Below are 19,018 nucleotides of genomic sequence, written 5' to 3' on the forward strand. Positions count from 1 at the left end.
AATAACACATATCCAGTTTATGACTAAAAAGGTTGGTCCAGAAACCAGGTTGGTCAATTTCAAATCCCTCTGTAAAACATTCCAAATATCTGCTGGTTCAAATTCCAAATAGGCTGGAACTGTGTCAAGGCATCATCAGTAAAACCCCAGGTCAGTATGATGAAGATAGTTTACTGAATCTATTCTATTATATGTTGTCTTGCACCCTCTGTGATATAAGCCCCGGGTGTATCTTGGAGATGGTCTTTCGTGTGAACTGTAACAGGCTCCCTTAGCAACCACACAGATTCTGATTTAATTTCCATCTGACCTGCTGGGAATAATTACTAATAATTACGGAATGACTCTTGGCAGGGGCATAACTAGGAATAGAATAAAAATCTAATTTGCGTCTAAAAAAATAAATACCCCCCCCCCCCCCCCCGCATATCCTGTATATGTTATGAAGGTGAACGTTAATGTAAGCCTTCAGGCAAGGTTCGGGGAATGGAAGCAAGGGCTTCAGCTATACCCTATTAATCAATTAACATATTCAATTGATACATTAACACCCTATACGTTAATCACCTAACCCACCTATTTAAAGCCAAAACACAAGCACCTCGTTGTCTAAGTGTTCCAGTTCTTCCCTCCTCCTCCCCTTCTCCTCCTTCTATACTGCCTCCCTTGCATCAGGTCTCTTCTGGTGGGGGTAGTGAGTCTTACTTCCCCGACCTCGGGTTGAGGGAGGTTCTAACCACACGAGTCAGAGGGGACCCGTGGCCATACTCTGTATCAGTGCAACTAAGTATTCTACTTCCCCTCACTGGGATGGGGCTCTATTCTAATCGAATTCAGGACGTGGCCTGCTCTCAGTAGGGCAATTTTTGCACAGAGCTTCAGTGTGCAATTAAAGTGACGTGAAATAAATAAACCCATATAAATAAAGCAAACTCATCTGCCCAGTTTACACATTTTCTACAACACATCAATATTAAAAACAGTACTTGGATGGATTTTTTTTTCTCAAACAGAGAATGTATGGATAGAATTACCTCCAATTCTTCTAGCCCATAGCATTGGGGCCATAGCACAAAAATATAATTCATGAAAAGTACTAAAAACTAACAGCTATTAATCATTACATTGGGCGAGGGAGAAGGCATTGCCATTGCGCAGGAAAAACATTGTTTTATCAAAATGTATCGTAGCTAAACATCACACAGGTCTGTCAGCAGAAAAACAATATTAATATAGAAGAAATTAAATCACCAAACATTCTTACCTGGAGTTGAGTTTTTTTTGTTTCATCTTTGAGTGTGTACAGAACCGAACCGTCCAGTAAATAACACACTGGACTACCCGCTGCTCCAGGGACCGGTTGTACTAACGAGAAGAAAAAACGGGATCGGATCATAAGAAGGTGTTGTACGAAGCGGATCTGGATCAGGCGCCGCTCCACTGATCCGTAATCTTAATCCAATTCTGGAGCTACACGTGGCGTAACTAGGGAATCTCCATACAATATGTCGAGGAACACAAACTGTTAACTTAGAAGCTCATAAATAAAGCACACACATATTTCTGTACATGCAGCACAATCATGCTGTTATAGTAAATATGTGATATTTAATATTAGATACACAAATCACGTTAAAAATGTTTAAATGGTACTCGTAAAGTGCCCATTATTGCAGAGAAATTACTGCAATGATGGTGTAGCATCAATGTAAAAAAAAAAACTGTTCCCAAAGGCCTTTGATCTTACAGCTGGACAATATATGTATTTGTCATGAATGTGGCATTACACATCCCTTGTGTTCATGCCAAAGCAGCATTTCCACTGACTGTTTATGAAATTGTGAAATAGCCACATGTGCATCAAGCTTTTTAATTTTAAGCACAAGACTTTTCAAGCTAATTTAAAATAACCTATGACTGGGCAGTTCCAGTGCTAATAATGCTAATGTTCTTAACACAGCTGTCTCTCAGGATACACTCAAAGGATGCATAATATAGTCATAGCTCATTAAAATTAGCAATATAAGCTTAATAAAAAGGAAGAATGTCTCAATGGGAGTGCTTGATTGCAGTGATATAGTCAAAAGAAAAACACGGTATTTGAAATGGATTCCCAGTACTAAAACAATCAACATCACTGTCAGATGCTTGCTTTGTCTGTTTGTTTTAAGCACAGTTTAACATTGCGCAGTGACAACACTGAGAATGTCCATTTCCTTTTAGAAAGTAAACTATTATTAGGTATGTGGACATGTACTGCAGGCAGGTTTTTAATGTGTGAGAGGTACCGGATTCTGCCGAGTCAACGCTCTGGTTTGAACGATGAATCCAATAAAACATGTCTATGGCCTAGTAGTAGATGGCTGTTTCCATTCATTGTTCTAATTTCGTTGAACCTAAAGTCTTCCATTTACTTTTTTTTCTCATGGACAAAACAGGAAAGGCAGAATCGGTGCAATCCTCCAAAAATAAACATTTTCCCATCATAAAACCCAGGCATGTCTGACACTGTTTACATCAAACCGGTGTTGAGCTTTATTCTGTTGCATGTTTACTCTTTAAAATTAAAAGGTCTTATTTTTTCAGTGATCATGTTTACTGTTCTGGCAGGGTTCAAAGTGAATTAAATCTCATTTTCCACGCTGGTACCTGCTAGAGCATTTGTGTCCCTGTGGATCCTGGTATTTTCTGGCAACTGCACACATAATCTCTCTGACAGCACAGCTACGATGAATATATGAAAGTCTGCTAAAACACTAAAGCATTTAATATTGAATTGCAGAGCAATGAGTAAAATGAATAAAAAGACTGAAATAACGCTGAATAAGTCATTCTGTATTTTAAATAAAGGAAATGAAGCGGATGCACATATTAACTGTCCTGCATACTAGCAGGAGGCATCAGTTCTGGAAATCAAAGATTCAAAAAACAATAGGGTACACAATAATTAAAAAGAGGCCACGATGGAAGAGACAAAATGAAAAGCTAACATATCCTGTATCTCAAATGGCTACTGATCCATATTACAAATGCTACATTATCCACATTGTCACATTTCTCATCATCATTTTATAACGACATGTGAATGACACCTTCCAAACAGTATATACCTGTATTGAAATAGCCAATGCAATGCAGGAGACTGATTACTTGTGTCCTATATTGTTATATTTGATGACAATTCAAATACCATCCAATCTATAAGGCACTACTGTTTATTTTTTTTATTAAAGGTCAAGAAATTCTAGTTGAGAAATTCCCAAAATCAATTACATAATTGTTGAGGTGTTTTGTCATGTCTGTTTTTAAGAAGGTATTTCAGGTTTCTTTTTTGATACCTTTTATTGGACCAGTTTAAGTTTAGTATCAAGATGTGATGTTATAAACCTCAGGCAGTTATTTCAATGAGGCACCATCATGTGTCACAGATGAAATCGGCAAACCCAAAATATTACTTCAATATAGTCGATCCAGCCCAACAAAAAATCTCATAAAGCAACGTGTTTAACAAAATGTCTTGATGGGAATCTGAAATGTTTATAACGTTTAGTATATAAAAAAGCCAGCACATTCTATTGCAGGATTGTTATTTTTTCATGCTATTTCTAATTACAGTTTGCATTTGTATCTATTGCTGCCAACCAGTTTGAAGTGATTGCACAAAGATATATATTTGTTTTTCAAAACAGACTGAGAAACTGAAAAAAAGAAACCTCAAACACATGATGTGGAGGAGAATGAAGTCAGTATTAAGATCTGTTTCTGTAATTATAGCAAAAAAGGATAAGCACTTTTTTTTTTTAACTTGGGACTATATAGATAACGTTTTTGTGTGAGACGGTGCTTCCCCAGACACTGAGAGACTTTTCCGCTTCAGGGGATTGTGCTGGTCCTTTTGATATGCAAATGCAATTCAGGGAACACTTTCTGAAAGGATATTTTTCAAGATGAATTTTGATATCTATAAAAATCATCACCAATAATGTTACATTCATTGAACTTTGAACTACACAGGCCCGCATATTTTTTTGGTTTTACACTACTCTCATGTTATGCATAAACACCGTCATAGCTAAGGCTTACCTGAGCTCTCCCACTCTCCAACTCCACTTAAAGGGATCATTGCAAACAAATACTGCAGATCATGGGCAAGCAACAATTTATTAAACCCTAAACAGTTCCATGTAGCTGGTCCTAATCCAACTATGTATTCAGTTCAGTTTAAAATACAATGTAGTTACTACTGATCTGTGGGAAGGCAGTGCGAAATCATTAACTTTATCAGATCAGTTCCTCCAATTCATTAGCATGGATTTCAATGGACAGGAATACATTTGTGCTGTAGAAATTTCCCTTGTAACCTAATCAAATGATTAAGGTGACCCTACTGTGTGGCATCAAATGACATTTTTAGAAAATTGTTTCCCAGATTTGACAGCAAATAACAGCTGTAATATTGTTCTTGGGATACCATCATTTTATTATTATTATTTATTTCGTAGCAGACGCTCTTATCCAGGGCAACCTACAATTGTTACAGGTCAATTATCACATTATACATTATTTCACATTATACAGATATCACATTATTATTATTATTTTTTTTACATACAATTACCCATTTATACAGTTGGGTTTTTACTGGAGCAATCTAGGTAAAGTACCTTGCTCAAGGGTACAGCAGCAGTGTCCCCCACTGGGGATTGAACCCACAACCCTCTCGTCAAGAGTCCAGAGCCCTAACCACTACTCCACACTTCTGCCCTATAATACCAGGATTGTAAATAATGCAGTGGTCCTGGTACCAGTAACACACTGGTACTGATAATGTACCATGGTACTGCTGGTTTACAATGGTACTTTGCCAATGTGAACTGTCTGATAGCATTGATATGTGGCTCTGGCTCAGGGACCATAAATTGTAATTTTACAATATAGTTTCATATGGGATAATAATGTAATCAGATGTTATCTTTTCTACGTAGCTAATGAACTCTGCAGGATGCCACATCATACATGTCAACAATGTATTTCCTTCTTTACCAAACCGCAGTGCTTAGTCACCCATCAAGAAGGGTATCATTTTAGCTGTGATATTCTCGTATTAGTAATTAAGCATATACTATTATACTGTAGGTTTAATCAAGCATCAAATGGCTATTCATGCAAAACCTCCAATTGAGTGCCACCTCAACACTGTCTGAGAGAAACAAGGGTGAGAGAACCTTATGTACAGGTCATGTTAACAAACACAAATCAAAATTGTTATTTAATACAGAATCTGGGACACATTCGAGCACGATGAGGGATTGATGGGCATTCATGATCAGTACACACTGTTTCATCACGTTTCTGACTTAGACAAATGCATTATTCAATCAGCAAACTCAAGAGCGCTTGTAAATGACGCAGAATCTAATAAGTCTGACAGGTAACTCAATAGAATTTGAGTTTCAGTAGAAACATGAATTCAAGGTGGTTGGAGGGTTGAATTTAGCATATATCACATTAAGTTTGAGATTACAGATGAGACAATGATCAGAAACTGACTTAAAGGACCTTAATGTGATCTGGAAGGGCACACAGTGTAAGTCTCACTAAATGGGATTTCAGAATTGTAGTTTTTATTCTCCTCAAAAGCAGTAGTTCTTTGGTGGGTTGATATAAATAGACGTAACTAAATCCATTGTTATAAACATGGTATATACATTAGGTAGTGTGTGCATAGCCTTGAGAAACGGCACATTTATAAGAACTAGCTTTGGGCTGTGGTAGACACATGCTTCACTTAAGTCAAGGTTCAAATATGAGGCTGTTTGTAATCATGAATGGCAATACAATAACAAAAAAAATAGCTTTTTCATGTTCAACTTTCATCACCTACTCAATTCACCAGATCCTAACAATATATACCGTTCCAATCCAAGAACAATGCCAGCTTTGCAGTTCAAACCAGTGGGGCAACAACGGTTTTTCTATACCTTCAAGGACAGGTTTCAGTGCGCTATCCTAATAAGGACTGTGGGTTTCAAAAATAAAAATGCCGTTATACTGAAGTCTTGAAAAACTAAAGAAAAAAGCACACAAAACAAAACAACACAGTCAAGACTCATACAGTGAGTGCACTGCTGGAAATGGTCTAGGTGACCTCCAGTGCATTTGCAAGCTTTAGACCTCTTATGCCACATTCAGAGTACAGTACATGATACCTTTTTGTATGTGACCTACCATAGCAGTGTTCCCAGAAGGACTTAAACAATGATCGTCAATTAATAAAGGCACCCCTACAAGTTTTCCATTGTCTGGAGGCAGCTCATGTCATTCCTGTCAATGTACAGTATAGGAATCACATTTGAGTACGCACAATTGAAATGATTTTGCTTGGTAATTATATAATGTAGAAATGTTTTGTGAAAGTAACTTTATTTTTATTTTTATTTTTTGGCTTCAAAAAGATGTTGTTCTGGGACCGAAAAATACCCAATAAACTATATTGTTACACGGAGCCCACTTGGTAATCCCATTAGGATTTTATTTTTAGTTTTAGATATATATTTCTTTTTTTTTCATTTCACTGTTCCTCATCCTTCAATGCAGGGAAAAATGCTTTTGAAGTACATTTGGGTTTAGTGATGTAAGAAAGTGATTAATGAGCTGCATTGTAAAAACGCTGAGGGCAATTAAAGAATTAAATGACAGAGTCCCCTGAAATATGATCCCAGTCTGTTTATCAGATGCCTGGTCCTGCTAGACTAAGCTCCGTGCCGTCCTTGTTGCAGAGCTGCAGTGCAGTGTGGCAAATGATTGTGTGTGTAATAAAAAGAACTGAACATTTCCCCTGTAGGAAGCTGAGTAATTGGTTCTGAAACATACAGTTACAAACGCAATGCATTTTGTCAATAATCTCTACCTGGAGCTCTAACAGGATCAATATACTTCCAGATGCTACTGTATCGGTGCATTGGGGATAACGTTCTAATGCCAATAATTTAAAGGGGCGAGGACAGCTTATGGATCATTTCTCACGTTATTATTGCAGAGAATCTGGGGTGGAACACACAGAGACACGGCTCCTGAAATAACCAATTTGCTGCAGACTTGCAGAGCACACAAGTGGGAACTCCAGGCTATCAAGTCTAAGAAGCCCAGAAAGCTATTACTTGACTCTAGCAAAAGATCCTGGGGACGAATTCTTGTGAAAATGGTGGTATAAACCTTTACTTCTAGTCTAGAAGCAATCATATTCCCCTCTCCTACACTGCTGGAGCAGCTTTTGTGTTTGTTGGAGGATTCCTCTGCTTACACCATCCTCTCAATGCAGTGTTTGTTCTCAGCATTCAGATTACTGCTGGTGTCAAAAAAATAAATAAATAAATAAATGACATTCTTGATTTGGTCAATTTCATAACAATTCGAGGTAGCCTAAAGCAGCCACTCTAGTGTGACAAACGAAACTATGCTACAAAAAAAAAAAGATATTCAAGGAGAAGACTGCAAGACTACCATAAATGAGTCTGGCTAACCAGACAAAGCCCCTGGTGTACCTATTTGGGAAACAAGGTCAAACCCATAAGCTCTCATTCCAAAGGGAGTTTACGTGAACCATGACACCATTAGCTCGGTGGATAGAGGGGTGTGAAGAGGATATTATTTGCAACTGACCTGCTTCACACAGATTTGCTGTGCACTATTTTCCCCCTGCTGCACTCGAATAACAGTGCCATGTGTCTGGAAAACACTGTTGAGTGAGAGATTCGGCCCTGGATCATTGAGCTAAACTAATTGGAAAAGTACTCTTACAAATATAATCTGCCTGTTTCCACTCGCTTTTCTTAATTAATGTCTGAAAGATTGTTGACAGCATGTCATAATTACTGAAGCTTGGGAAGGATAAGGTAGGAAATAGAGGCAGCTTAAAGATCAAGGGGCCAAGACCCAACAATGACCTGGAAAATAAAAAGGGTTTCTGCAGCAATGACTACCAAGACAGGTAGGTGATTGTTCCACTCCTCTTTAGCTGCATACTGTACCTGATTTGAAATCATTGTCATTTCCTGATTTGGCAAGCCGTTATTACAGCAACACAATCCCCTGGAGATACATGACAGATGCTACAGGAACTAATGAGTGGATTCTTGCATTATTTTTCTGCAGCAGCTCTGCTATCACAGCGTTCCCTTCACCAGCCACAGACCTTTCAGCCCCTTCTGACTTGCCGAACCTGTTTTCAACTGTTATGCTCTGTATACCTCTCACTAAGCAAGCTGCTTTGATATGGCACTGTCTGAAAGATTAGCATCATAGTGACAGGGGCTCCCGAGTTGAGGGCTTACACCTTCAAATACTTTTTTTTTCATCAGGAACCATGTACTTGTCTCAAAACTATGTTGGCCTATTTTAGGCCCTGACAATCTACAGCTTCTCAACCTGTTGTTGGTGACAGCAGCTGCCCTCTTCATTTCACTTACTGTTCTTTGGTGCTGTCGTTCCAACCATACAAATCCAGCTAAAAATGTCCTAGGACTCTATCTCACTTAGTGAAAGCATCTGAGGACAGGTTCATTGTCGCAAGCACACCCTGAGCTATTTAGGAGACTTGTTTGCTACTCACACTTCAATTCCTTGCACATGCTGTCTTTGCCTGGTTGTCTAGTGACAGCTACTCATGGGCACATGGACAAGAGATGACACTCTGAGCCTTTGGGAACAAAAAAGCAATGCTACCAAAGCACATGGGGCACACTGAAAAATGACGTGAAGTTCTGACATGGCTACATCTATGGCCAACAGTTCTGCATCACCCTATATAATTAACTAATTTTGCTTCATAAAGTTGAATGAAACCTGCTGAATAATGTTACATTAGCATATTGAATTATATACTGCTTTGTAGTGTTCCATATACCTAACGAAAAACTGACAAAAATGTAAAAATGTGACATTTTGAAATCTAACATGAAATACTGTACTACTATCATGGCCTCCGGTAGACTTTTTGCAGTATCCTTTTGTAGTTTCTTTGATTACGTGATGTTAAATAAAATATCTAAATTATGTTCATATAGTTATTGTTTTTTACATTATGTCTCAATCCTAAAATTGCAGATGATGCAAAACTTTTGTTCACAGTCCTGAAGGGATCCCAGAGGCTGCACCAAACTTTTAAAGAAGGCAACCCACCATCTTCTTTTACCCATTCAACAGGAAACAAGCTAGCTACTCCTTCAGGTAGGCAGTCTTACAGTCCCCAGCATGGTACTCTCTGAAAACAAGGACTTATTTGAAATGTCTTACACACAGGCAGACTCGTGGAACTACAGCCTAGTATACAATATTGTACAAATACATTTCACTCAGAAATGAGCTCAGGATATTTCTATTTTTCATTAAAATATACACATTCTAAAGTAATCCTGGGAGTGCCTTTATCTCTGAGTAAGGAATAATAATGTAAACTTTGTGACAATGGCTTCCGTGTAGTCATCATTGTGCAATGTCCCCAAAACTATAAGAAATGGATGGGATAGGGATAAAATGATCTTTTATGTTTTTCTGGTGCTCTGTGGGTTGAATATATACAAGTTGTATTCATCGAGGATCTTTCATGGAACACCTCACAGAACAGTAGGGGAATGTACGGTTGAACAAACAGAATTGTAAGCTGCTAGCAAGGAGACAGTCATCCTGGGGTGCAGGGCAGCAATTTCCAGCAATAGGGCAATGTGACTGAAGGTCTGTCCAAATCTATTAGTCAGAAAAGTCAGGGAGGGCAACTAGAAGACCAGCATCACATATGGAGAAGTACAGAATGTAGGGATGAGCAAATGATCCAGATACTCATCCATCCATCAGGGCTTAGTCAGTCTTGATTGGGATTCTCTTTATTATATGTCTCATCTACTGGATCAGTATGTTATCTGTGGGTAAAGTACTAGAATCACTATAAAATGATACTTGGTTCTTTTAACTTATTAATTTTAACAAATCACTCAAACACTGTATTACCACTATTTACTATACAAAAATAACTCAATGCACCCTAAAAAAAAGATTGGTGTGACCATTTTATGTGATGTATCACGCTGGCAATATGGAAATAGAGTAATAATAATAAAAAGCTGTTTGCAAACTGGAGACCTACATTTAATTTCATTATTATCTCTTCATCATGATTCAGCAAGGTGTTCAATTTAATTTGCAGAGTCTAAAACTCATTATCTGACAATAGTGCCACTCTGTGTTTTAGGAGGCATATATAAAATTAACTGCTCAGAGAAAATCCAGATAAAAAAGCATCTTCTAGGGTGTCTGATGAGATAGGAGAGGGGGAATTACATTGCAGTCAATAATAAATTAAATCTGCGGCAAACCAGCACTGAGAGAACAAATAACACTGGATGTGTTTCGACAAGAAAGAGTATGCGGGGTGATCAATTTAAGTTTCAGTTGTGAAAAAAATGTACCAGTTATGACAGAGGCAACAGTGAGATGCAGCCTTTGCATATTACAGCCTGTCAGAAAAAGGTATTTGAACAATAAGTCAATCATTTTTGTCCAACCTCACCACCTATTGTTGTTTTTGGGGATTTATGTTTGTGTTGACAATATTAGCGTTTCCTCATCGAGGTGTGCAGGAATCAGATTCAAAAGTTGGCCAACTGAAAGTGGATGTCATCATATCCAGAAACTAATCCTGCACACTGTACTGTTTTATGTTAGTTACAGTACTAGGCTTTAGGAATGCCATATGATTTTTTTTTTCAGATGATCTTTGACAAGTTTTGTTTTAAATGCTGAGCTTACGAACCAGGTTTGTAAATTATGACCCCTGAAATTAACATGTTCTGTTTTTGTGCTTTCAATTAAGCAAAGCTGAGGTTCAGGCATGTTTTAGGCACTTCCGATACCAGAACAAATCGTCAGTCGAATAGCTTGTATCTTATTTGTCCTTCAATAAACAATATGTCCAATGATCGACAAGGAAGGCTTTATATCTTACCTCAATCCATTACGTCCCTACTGTGCGTCAGAGTTCGCCTCCTCCTCCCCAGCCTTCACCTGCTTTTTGGCTTAGTCAAATGAGGGAGGGCAGCTATCCTGCCCCCCTGCCCATGGCTTCCCTACGGTCAGCCTCTGCCCCTTATCTGCGAGCTAATTTATGGGTAGGCTTATCTCAAAAGACTAGGCCAAAGGCCAAAGAATGTAGCATCAAAATATGTATAATGTAGTAGTGTTAATTCTAAGGTTGTCACATCAAAGGTGTGCCAGTGTCAGAATCATCAACATGTTGGTATTTAATTAAATACAGTAGTGTGCAAATGTGTAACATCCTTTATATACCTAACTACGTGTGAGAGAATAACAATGTTTGGTCAGTAATCAGTCATATAGAAACAATAGGCACTCATGTGAAAATGTTACACCACTTTGTGCTTAAATGAGGTATCCTAAACAACTTCTAAAAAGTGGCTATGTTTTCCTTTACTCTTACTATTTTAAATGAATTGCATGTGGCCTATTAAAGTCATCAATTAAATTAGTCATTCACTAATTTGCCTTGTTTGACAATTTTATAAGATTTTCAGTTACAGTGATTTGTTTTCATATGCACAACAAATCAAAACAACTGAAGCAAGGGGGGTTCTGATAAATTTGCACACTACTGTACATTTTTTAAAATCTTGAGATTTACTGAAAATGTAATACCCTTAAAGGTCCTTGCAAGATGGATGCAGAAGGTTATCAAATTAAACCAAAAGCCATTCATATGAAGACAATACTCCTACATATAAAAAAGAGAATATTTACATTCAACCAGTTCCCTTTTTCACATAAACAAACACAAAATATATTACTGGAATACGTTTCTCATTAAATATATATAGGTCACTTCATGGAGTCTAGAAGGCTACTAATATTAGCATTCTGTGATGCGGGGCTTAAAGGTCGTATACAAAAAACGACTCAACTGATGCCAACTCTCATGCCTTGATAGACCACCTGTGTCCCTTCCTCAGGCCTCACTTAAAATCGTAACTGAGTAAATGTTTTTTGACGCTGCCAGTGCAAATCTATTCAAAGGACCATGTCTGGATGCTTTAAAGACAAACTGGGGCACATTTCAAAGGCAGTAACATCTGCAGGCTCCCTCATTGGAGATATTCACAGGCTAGAGACAGATAACAGACTGCAAGATGCTGGAGCCTCCAAACCACCTCCTGGATATGCTTTGCAATCCATGTTTCCAGGCCTCCCAGTTACCATCTGCCTGTCACTGATTTATTTTTATTTTTATTTTTTTTCATCAATCTTGGGGAATTCAATTTGTGTTTAAAAACTGAGGACAGAGGTTCTGTTGAGATGTATTCTTGGAGAAGTCAGGACGCTGTGGGCTTCTATTGGCTGCTATATTTTTTTTTAGACCAGCAATACTGAAAATAATGTAGCTACAGTACAAAATGTGTCAGAAATAGCATGTTTCTGTTTAGTATTACTGAAAATCTTATGCATGGGTGTTTAAAGTTAAGGATAGTATTTGTTGGACCCCCTCGTTTTTTTCCCCAGCCTCAATGTGCTCACTAACCCTGCTGGAAGTTCACAAGTTCAGATCTTTCCTGTGGATTATCTCCATATACGCCATCTGCCAACAACTCTGCATACTATCTAGAGGCTGCATACTGTCCAGAAGGATACGTAACGCAAGTTTGGTAAAAGTTATATTACGTGATAAACAGAATATTACTAGAGGATGCTGTACGATACATGTTGATATCCAAACCATGCGACCTTTATAATATATAGTTAAATAAGAATAATTAACAGTATAGATGTTGTGATGTAATTTCTCTACGATACAAACTATCAGATAAAAAAAAATCTCAAAATCAGGGTCTACTGTATATTTGTAATAATAATAAACACCTGTAAAACCAGGCTCCTACCTGTATATTTGATTAAAAAAGAATCAAAATGCTTATCTAGGTTTCTGATTGTCAATTAACCTTCATCCTTTCAACAGCCAAATGAGTAAAGCTTGAAGCTGCCCTTGAAAATGGGTCACAAGTTAATTGAATAAGAAGCTTCAGAATAATGGCTTTAGCACAGACAATGCGTACTAACCAGGCAGCTTCAGTCTTTATTGAACTGTAATGTCTATTACAATACAAAATGGGAAACAGATAGGAAGGAACTCTCTCCATCTATATTATGTTAAATACATTTACACCTCCAGGAGTTCCTTACAAAATATTCTCTATTTAAACTCAAAAGAAAAAAAATTCAGAGAGTAGTGAAAGAATTGTAATAGTATAAAAAGAAGAGAGGAACAACATAACCCAAAACAAGCAAAAACAATTATGCAGTACACCAATGCCACCTGCTGGACATTTAACAAATTACAGTTCAACACATGAAATTAATACATTGATCTGAACACCAACTACAACGACAACTACTTTCCTTGTCGATCATTGGATGTATTGTTTTTCAAAGGACAAATAAGATACAAGCTATTCTGTTCTGTTATTGGAAGCATGGATATTGGAATATATGCTTGATGTTTACATGATTTGATCTATGGTTAAAGTGGTTCCCTGCTTTTCTTGATAAAAATCACAGACATTAACAGATATTGTACATTAATTAGCACAGAATGTAATCGAGTGCAATACAGAGTTTACAGCCCTGATGCATCACTTAATTTCAGCTATTATTATTTGCAAATGTGTCATCATGTACGCGGTGTACTGCTTCCTGGTTCTCCACCACACACTCCACTCAAGGCTACTCTGTGACATGTAAATATAAAGTTTGGGTGATTAGAAAATCTGTAGTATATGTCCCTCCAAAGGGATTGGTGTATTTTTTCCCCCAATTCATAATTTCGAAATTGCAAACGAGTACTGAAAAGGTAAACTTAAGCTGATCATCCACCACTTTTTGTATACTCTTCCTGCTTCTGAGACCCCTACTGGACCTTGGAGGCCAGCCACCCATGGCAACAAATAGTATAATAGCATCCTAAAAACACAGCAGTTTCCTATTGTATACTGTAGTATATACTAGTATCATATAGTAAATAATGGTGTTTTGGAGGTAATTATAATATTTTTTTATATGGGCACGTTAGATTTATTCTTCTGGGTTCAGTAGCTTGGCAACATTTGCTTCTTATCTTTGGCTTCTCAGTTTATTACATTATAACACATGAAATGAATCGTTGAAACTGCTAATACAGTACATGTAGAGTAGCTTAGCCACAAGAAGTACTCCCACATAAGGTACTGTCTAATTTTACTCCCACATAAGGTACTGTCTAATTTTACTCCCACATAAGGTACTGTCTAATTTTCCAATCTGCAGCCTGTACTGTCCATATTTCAGAATTCTCCCAGTCTCTGAAAGCAAGCTGGTAGACAAACATGCATCAACAATTAGTTTTTCTGTTCTTCAGTCTACCCAGTTTGTTATTTAAACAACCTACACAAAAGCAGTGCAATTTCTGAAACAGGAAATCTGGAAAGCGAGCGCATGTGTTTTTGACCTTTTCAGCTGAATTGATTCAGCACTCAGAATGAAGGCAGCACTCCCAGACTGAAGCGCCATTCTATAAAACTCAAGAATAATAATGCATCCACATCCATGAAGGTTGAACAAAACACAGAAATTACATTTTGATCATATGCAAGCCATAAACCTGCTGTGTAGCCCTGCCAGTTTATACAATCACTAAACTAATGGACCTCATAATACTTTGAACAATGGGTTGCACATTCACGACAGTTCAGTGTCCACCCAGGGAGTGTGATCTGACAGCACCAGAATTTATCAAATCCAACATACAACGTACGATTACAATCCTGAACAGTGCTGGTCAGTGGGCAGGCAGTCAAAGGAAAAATGTATTGATGTTGTTCATTTTTCAAACCTTATACTTCAATGTTCTGAACAACTTTCCAGTAAGCTAATATAAGTCCATGACATTAATCAACTGTTTGACATTTTTTTGAGACATGATCCTGTACGTACACACAGAACAGACCCGGGGATCCTTTGAAAGTAGCAATTTGTAAGTAGTTACTGATAGTGGGCATACTATGCACTGTTAATTTGGACAGAATGTCACTGTCTGCAAATATTTGTTAGTTAGTAAGTGTGTACTGTCACATTTTAGTAAGTAACACACACGCTGTGTCTAATGGCTGTGCAATCTTGGGTTAAAACCCTTATATGACGCACACCCAGTAAACTATATAGAATACATGGTATATTCCAACAACGATGGTACAGTATGTGGTTCTGTAGTAATGTGGCTTGAGAATTGAGTGTAGCTATCAAAACCTGCCGTTAATGATGGGGATCATGGACATGCATAACATTGCTAAAAACAGAGACTGAACTGGTTTGCAATAAGCAAGATCAGTGTGAGGCACAGCACATTTCCTCTTAGGTTCACATTTTGATCTTGCTGGTCATTGAAATCTTTCGAGGTTTCCTAAGCAATTCAGACTGCAGTAGACCTTTATTGATCTAGCCGTTTGCTATGATGGTTTTTGTAGGATAAATAAGTATGATAATATCATTCAATTTACACAATGTTTTGATCCGTCTGTTGGACTCATTTTTACGATGTGGTCTAATTCTGTGGTAAGCGTTAAAAAGTGTTACACTGTGTACTGCGCTAGACCAGGCTGTGCAAATGATTTTAGCTCAGAAAACAAGGAAACGCCCATCTGAATGGGGTACGATGTACTGAGCTTGGCCTCTTTTTAATATCATTTTTTTCACAATTCAGCAAATGCATGTGCAACAAATTGGGTTATCTACAATTGTAAACATATATGATTTTGTGGATGAGCTACAGTTTGTCTTGTTCGTAGTGATTTGTGCAGTAGTCAGTCACAGCATTGACAGCGTACCATTTTCTGGCGTTACACAGGTCAAGTTTCAGTACGCGTACCACATTCTGACAATGTATCACTTTCTGGCCCTACAACGATGCAGAAAATGAAAAGAAAATATTCCACTGAGAACTAAATTGAAATGACCTTTAGCAACCTGCCTTAATATCCACTGTATGCCATACATCTGAGTGAACGGCATACATTCTTCAGGATTCATTTAAAAGAAATTCTGAACGAGGTATTGCAAGCTTGACATCAAAATTGAACCCAATTATTGAAAAGAATGGTGGATTACAAGTGAAGGAGGATGTGGCAAAGACTATCTGGGGGAAAAAAGAAATGCTCTATAAAAAAAAGAGTTAATTAAATGCACTTATTCATTTTGGTACAGAAGCATAACTGCCCTTCACATTCATCTGCAGGACACTGTTCTCATCCATGTGATTGTACAAAGGAAATACTGACAAGAATGCGTAACTGAAACTAGGTTAGTTATGGAATAAAATTATCTGAAAGTTCATGGAAAAATTCAACCACCCAGCGTTTTACAAAATGCAATGGCAACTTTTTTTTTATTTAATGGTACATTTGGGATATACATATAAAGGGTGAGCAAGTAGAAAGACTAATACCATTAGCGAGAACTGAGAGGTCTGTGACATACCATCGGTGCAGCTCTTTACTCTAGTGGAGACCTAATGAAAATAACCAAGAGGCTTTGTGGTTGATAACAAAAGTGCTGCAAGTGAAAACAATAGAAGTGACACTAAGAGAAGTAATTTGCTGTCTAAACAAACTGAAAGCCAACTAAAACCTGACTAAATCCCCAATAACCTTATCTTGAAATGAACATGCAGAATTTGTATTGATTAAATGTTTAGTTTGGTCTATTTCTCCTGAATAAACTGTGGGTAGCAACATGTCATTCACATATCCCTGGTCTGTGACCATCCATCTGCTGAATATTTGGATGTCTGAGTAACACAGTATACTATGTTGCCATTGGTAACCATTGTGGTGTGTTGTCTGGCCAGACTAACTTGTGCTATCATAATACTGTCCCAATTAAACGAGAGGCAGTTGAGACGACCTTTGTCACACTTTTTTGATTCTTGATGAAAAGAAAAAGACTTTAGAAGACTTTAACAGCCTTTAGAAGGTTTCTAGCTTTCGTGCCAGGCATTCAGACCATACGAGTATCCACTACGATTATGCCAATAATACAATACAAATCGATATGGCACTTCCTGTTTTTGCCCTGCCCACTCCCGATGATGAGTACCGGTACAATCTGTGTATCAGTAAGAGTGTGACGTCTCTGAGTATAAATACAGGTAATGAGTCCTCTGCATACCGCTAGAAGAGACTATACGATTAATTATGTGATTAAAGTTACTTACTATGAATTCGTATCTGCTTGGAGAAAGGGTTACCGTCACACGAACAAACATTTGAGCCCCCCACACCTGTAGCCTCTGAACCAGACTGCGAGTGTCTAACAACACAGACGAGTCCATTACAGCTGTCAGCATGTCGGTGCCCCAGCGGGTCTATCAAAGTCCTTATATAAAGGTGATCCTGCTCTCTGATGTAAAAGGTGCTTTTCCTTTCATTACTCCTGAAGGACACAGAGATTTATTTTTAGATCTGCCAGGTTCGGTCAGTTTCAAAAATGCCCTGTCATAGAGCAGGTCAAGAAAGGGTTTATTAAGAGAGTCTTTTGAAGTCAATCCATGCATTTTTTTTTTTTTTTTTTTTTTGCTTTCAGTTGAACACGATGACATGTGGATAAAATTCAGGGTTCGGTTGTGTTAAATTTTTCAGTAGAAACGCCTGGGACAATTGCACAATTACCATGCAGGTTTACTATGGTAAACTTTTATAGGGGGAGAAACAAAGGCGTATATATCCTCAGGTTGATACTGATTGGTAACTTTGTTTGAAATGTCATATACATTATTACAGCAGCTTATAAAAAATGCTAACAAAATTAGCATCCCATTCTATATCCTGTGATTTGAAGTATTATGCTTTGTTGTTATTTTATGCCTTTTAGCACTTACAGTACTATTGTATGACAATATTACATGTTTTCTCCTATCGCGGGGGGGGGGGGGGGGGGGGGGTTCATGTTTGTGATGGTTGAGGATAATACTTGAACATCCCCTTGAGGTAAAATTATATAAAATGTGTATAGCATTGTTACATTAAAGAAAAAAGAAAGAAGGAAAGAAAAAGTGACAGGAGGCAGAATCACAGTGGGTGGTGGAAGTGAGATATATGAAACAGAACAAATGTGAAGAATTTACTCCAATAACATCATGCAAATTAATCACGTATTTATTTTTTTTAAAGGGGTTCAAGATAAAAAAAATATATATATGCGCATCGAAATACAGGTACATTATCTACATGGATTTACTGTACTACTTACTAATATAGTACTTACTGCAAGCTCTTACAGTACTGTAGCACGCAATTGTGTGATTCAGAGGACGGAACTCTACAAATGAACTAAATGACTAGTTAACAAAGTTATGTTATCTACAGGTGAAATGATCTAGGAAGTGCATGAATAACAGACTACCTGAAAATAAGGCATGCAGACTGATAACTTTCTTGAACTTAGTATGGTAATTTGCTTTCATTTTTTTTTTTTTTTAAATACAAAATATGTATTATTAAATACACAAAAAAATGCCATAGTGGAGCAACAGAAGCACTTGATTGCAAACATCATACAAAGTTAAATTCCCTTTACAAACCAGTAAAGACCAACATGACTTGGTTTCAAGGTTTAGAATAAAGAGCATGTTTTATGCACGCCTTTGTATTATATTTAATGTCACTGAAGCCTATCATTTTATAATTAAGGAGGATTATGTTCTAAAAGTTGTGCTACTGCCAGAGCAGAAGGTGTAACGTGACTTCCCTGAAGACTGTTTCATTATCCGCTGCCATCCTATGGTTTAAAGGGGAGAGCAGCTGGCTTTGTCTTGTAAACTTTCTTTCTTCTGTTTGCACAGATGAGCTTTCAAATCACCCGTTCCAGACTCAACTTATGATAGGGAATACTTAGAAATAGGATTGTTTTTCCTTTTTAAATATATTGCTTA

This window comes from Acipenser ruthenus, chromosome 9 (assembly GCF_902713425.1).
Source record: "Acipenser ruthenus chromosome 9, fAciRut3.2 maternal haplotype, whole genome shotgun sequence".
In the NCBI taxonomy this organism is placed as follows: Eukaryota; Metazoa; Chordata; class Actinopteri; order Acipenseriformes; family Acipenseridae; genus Acipenser; species Acipenser ruthenus.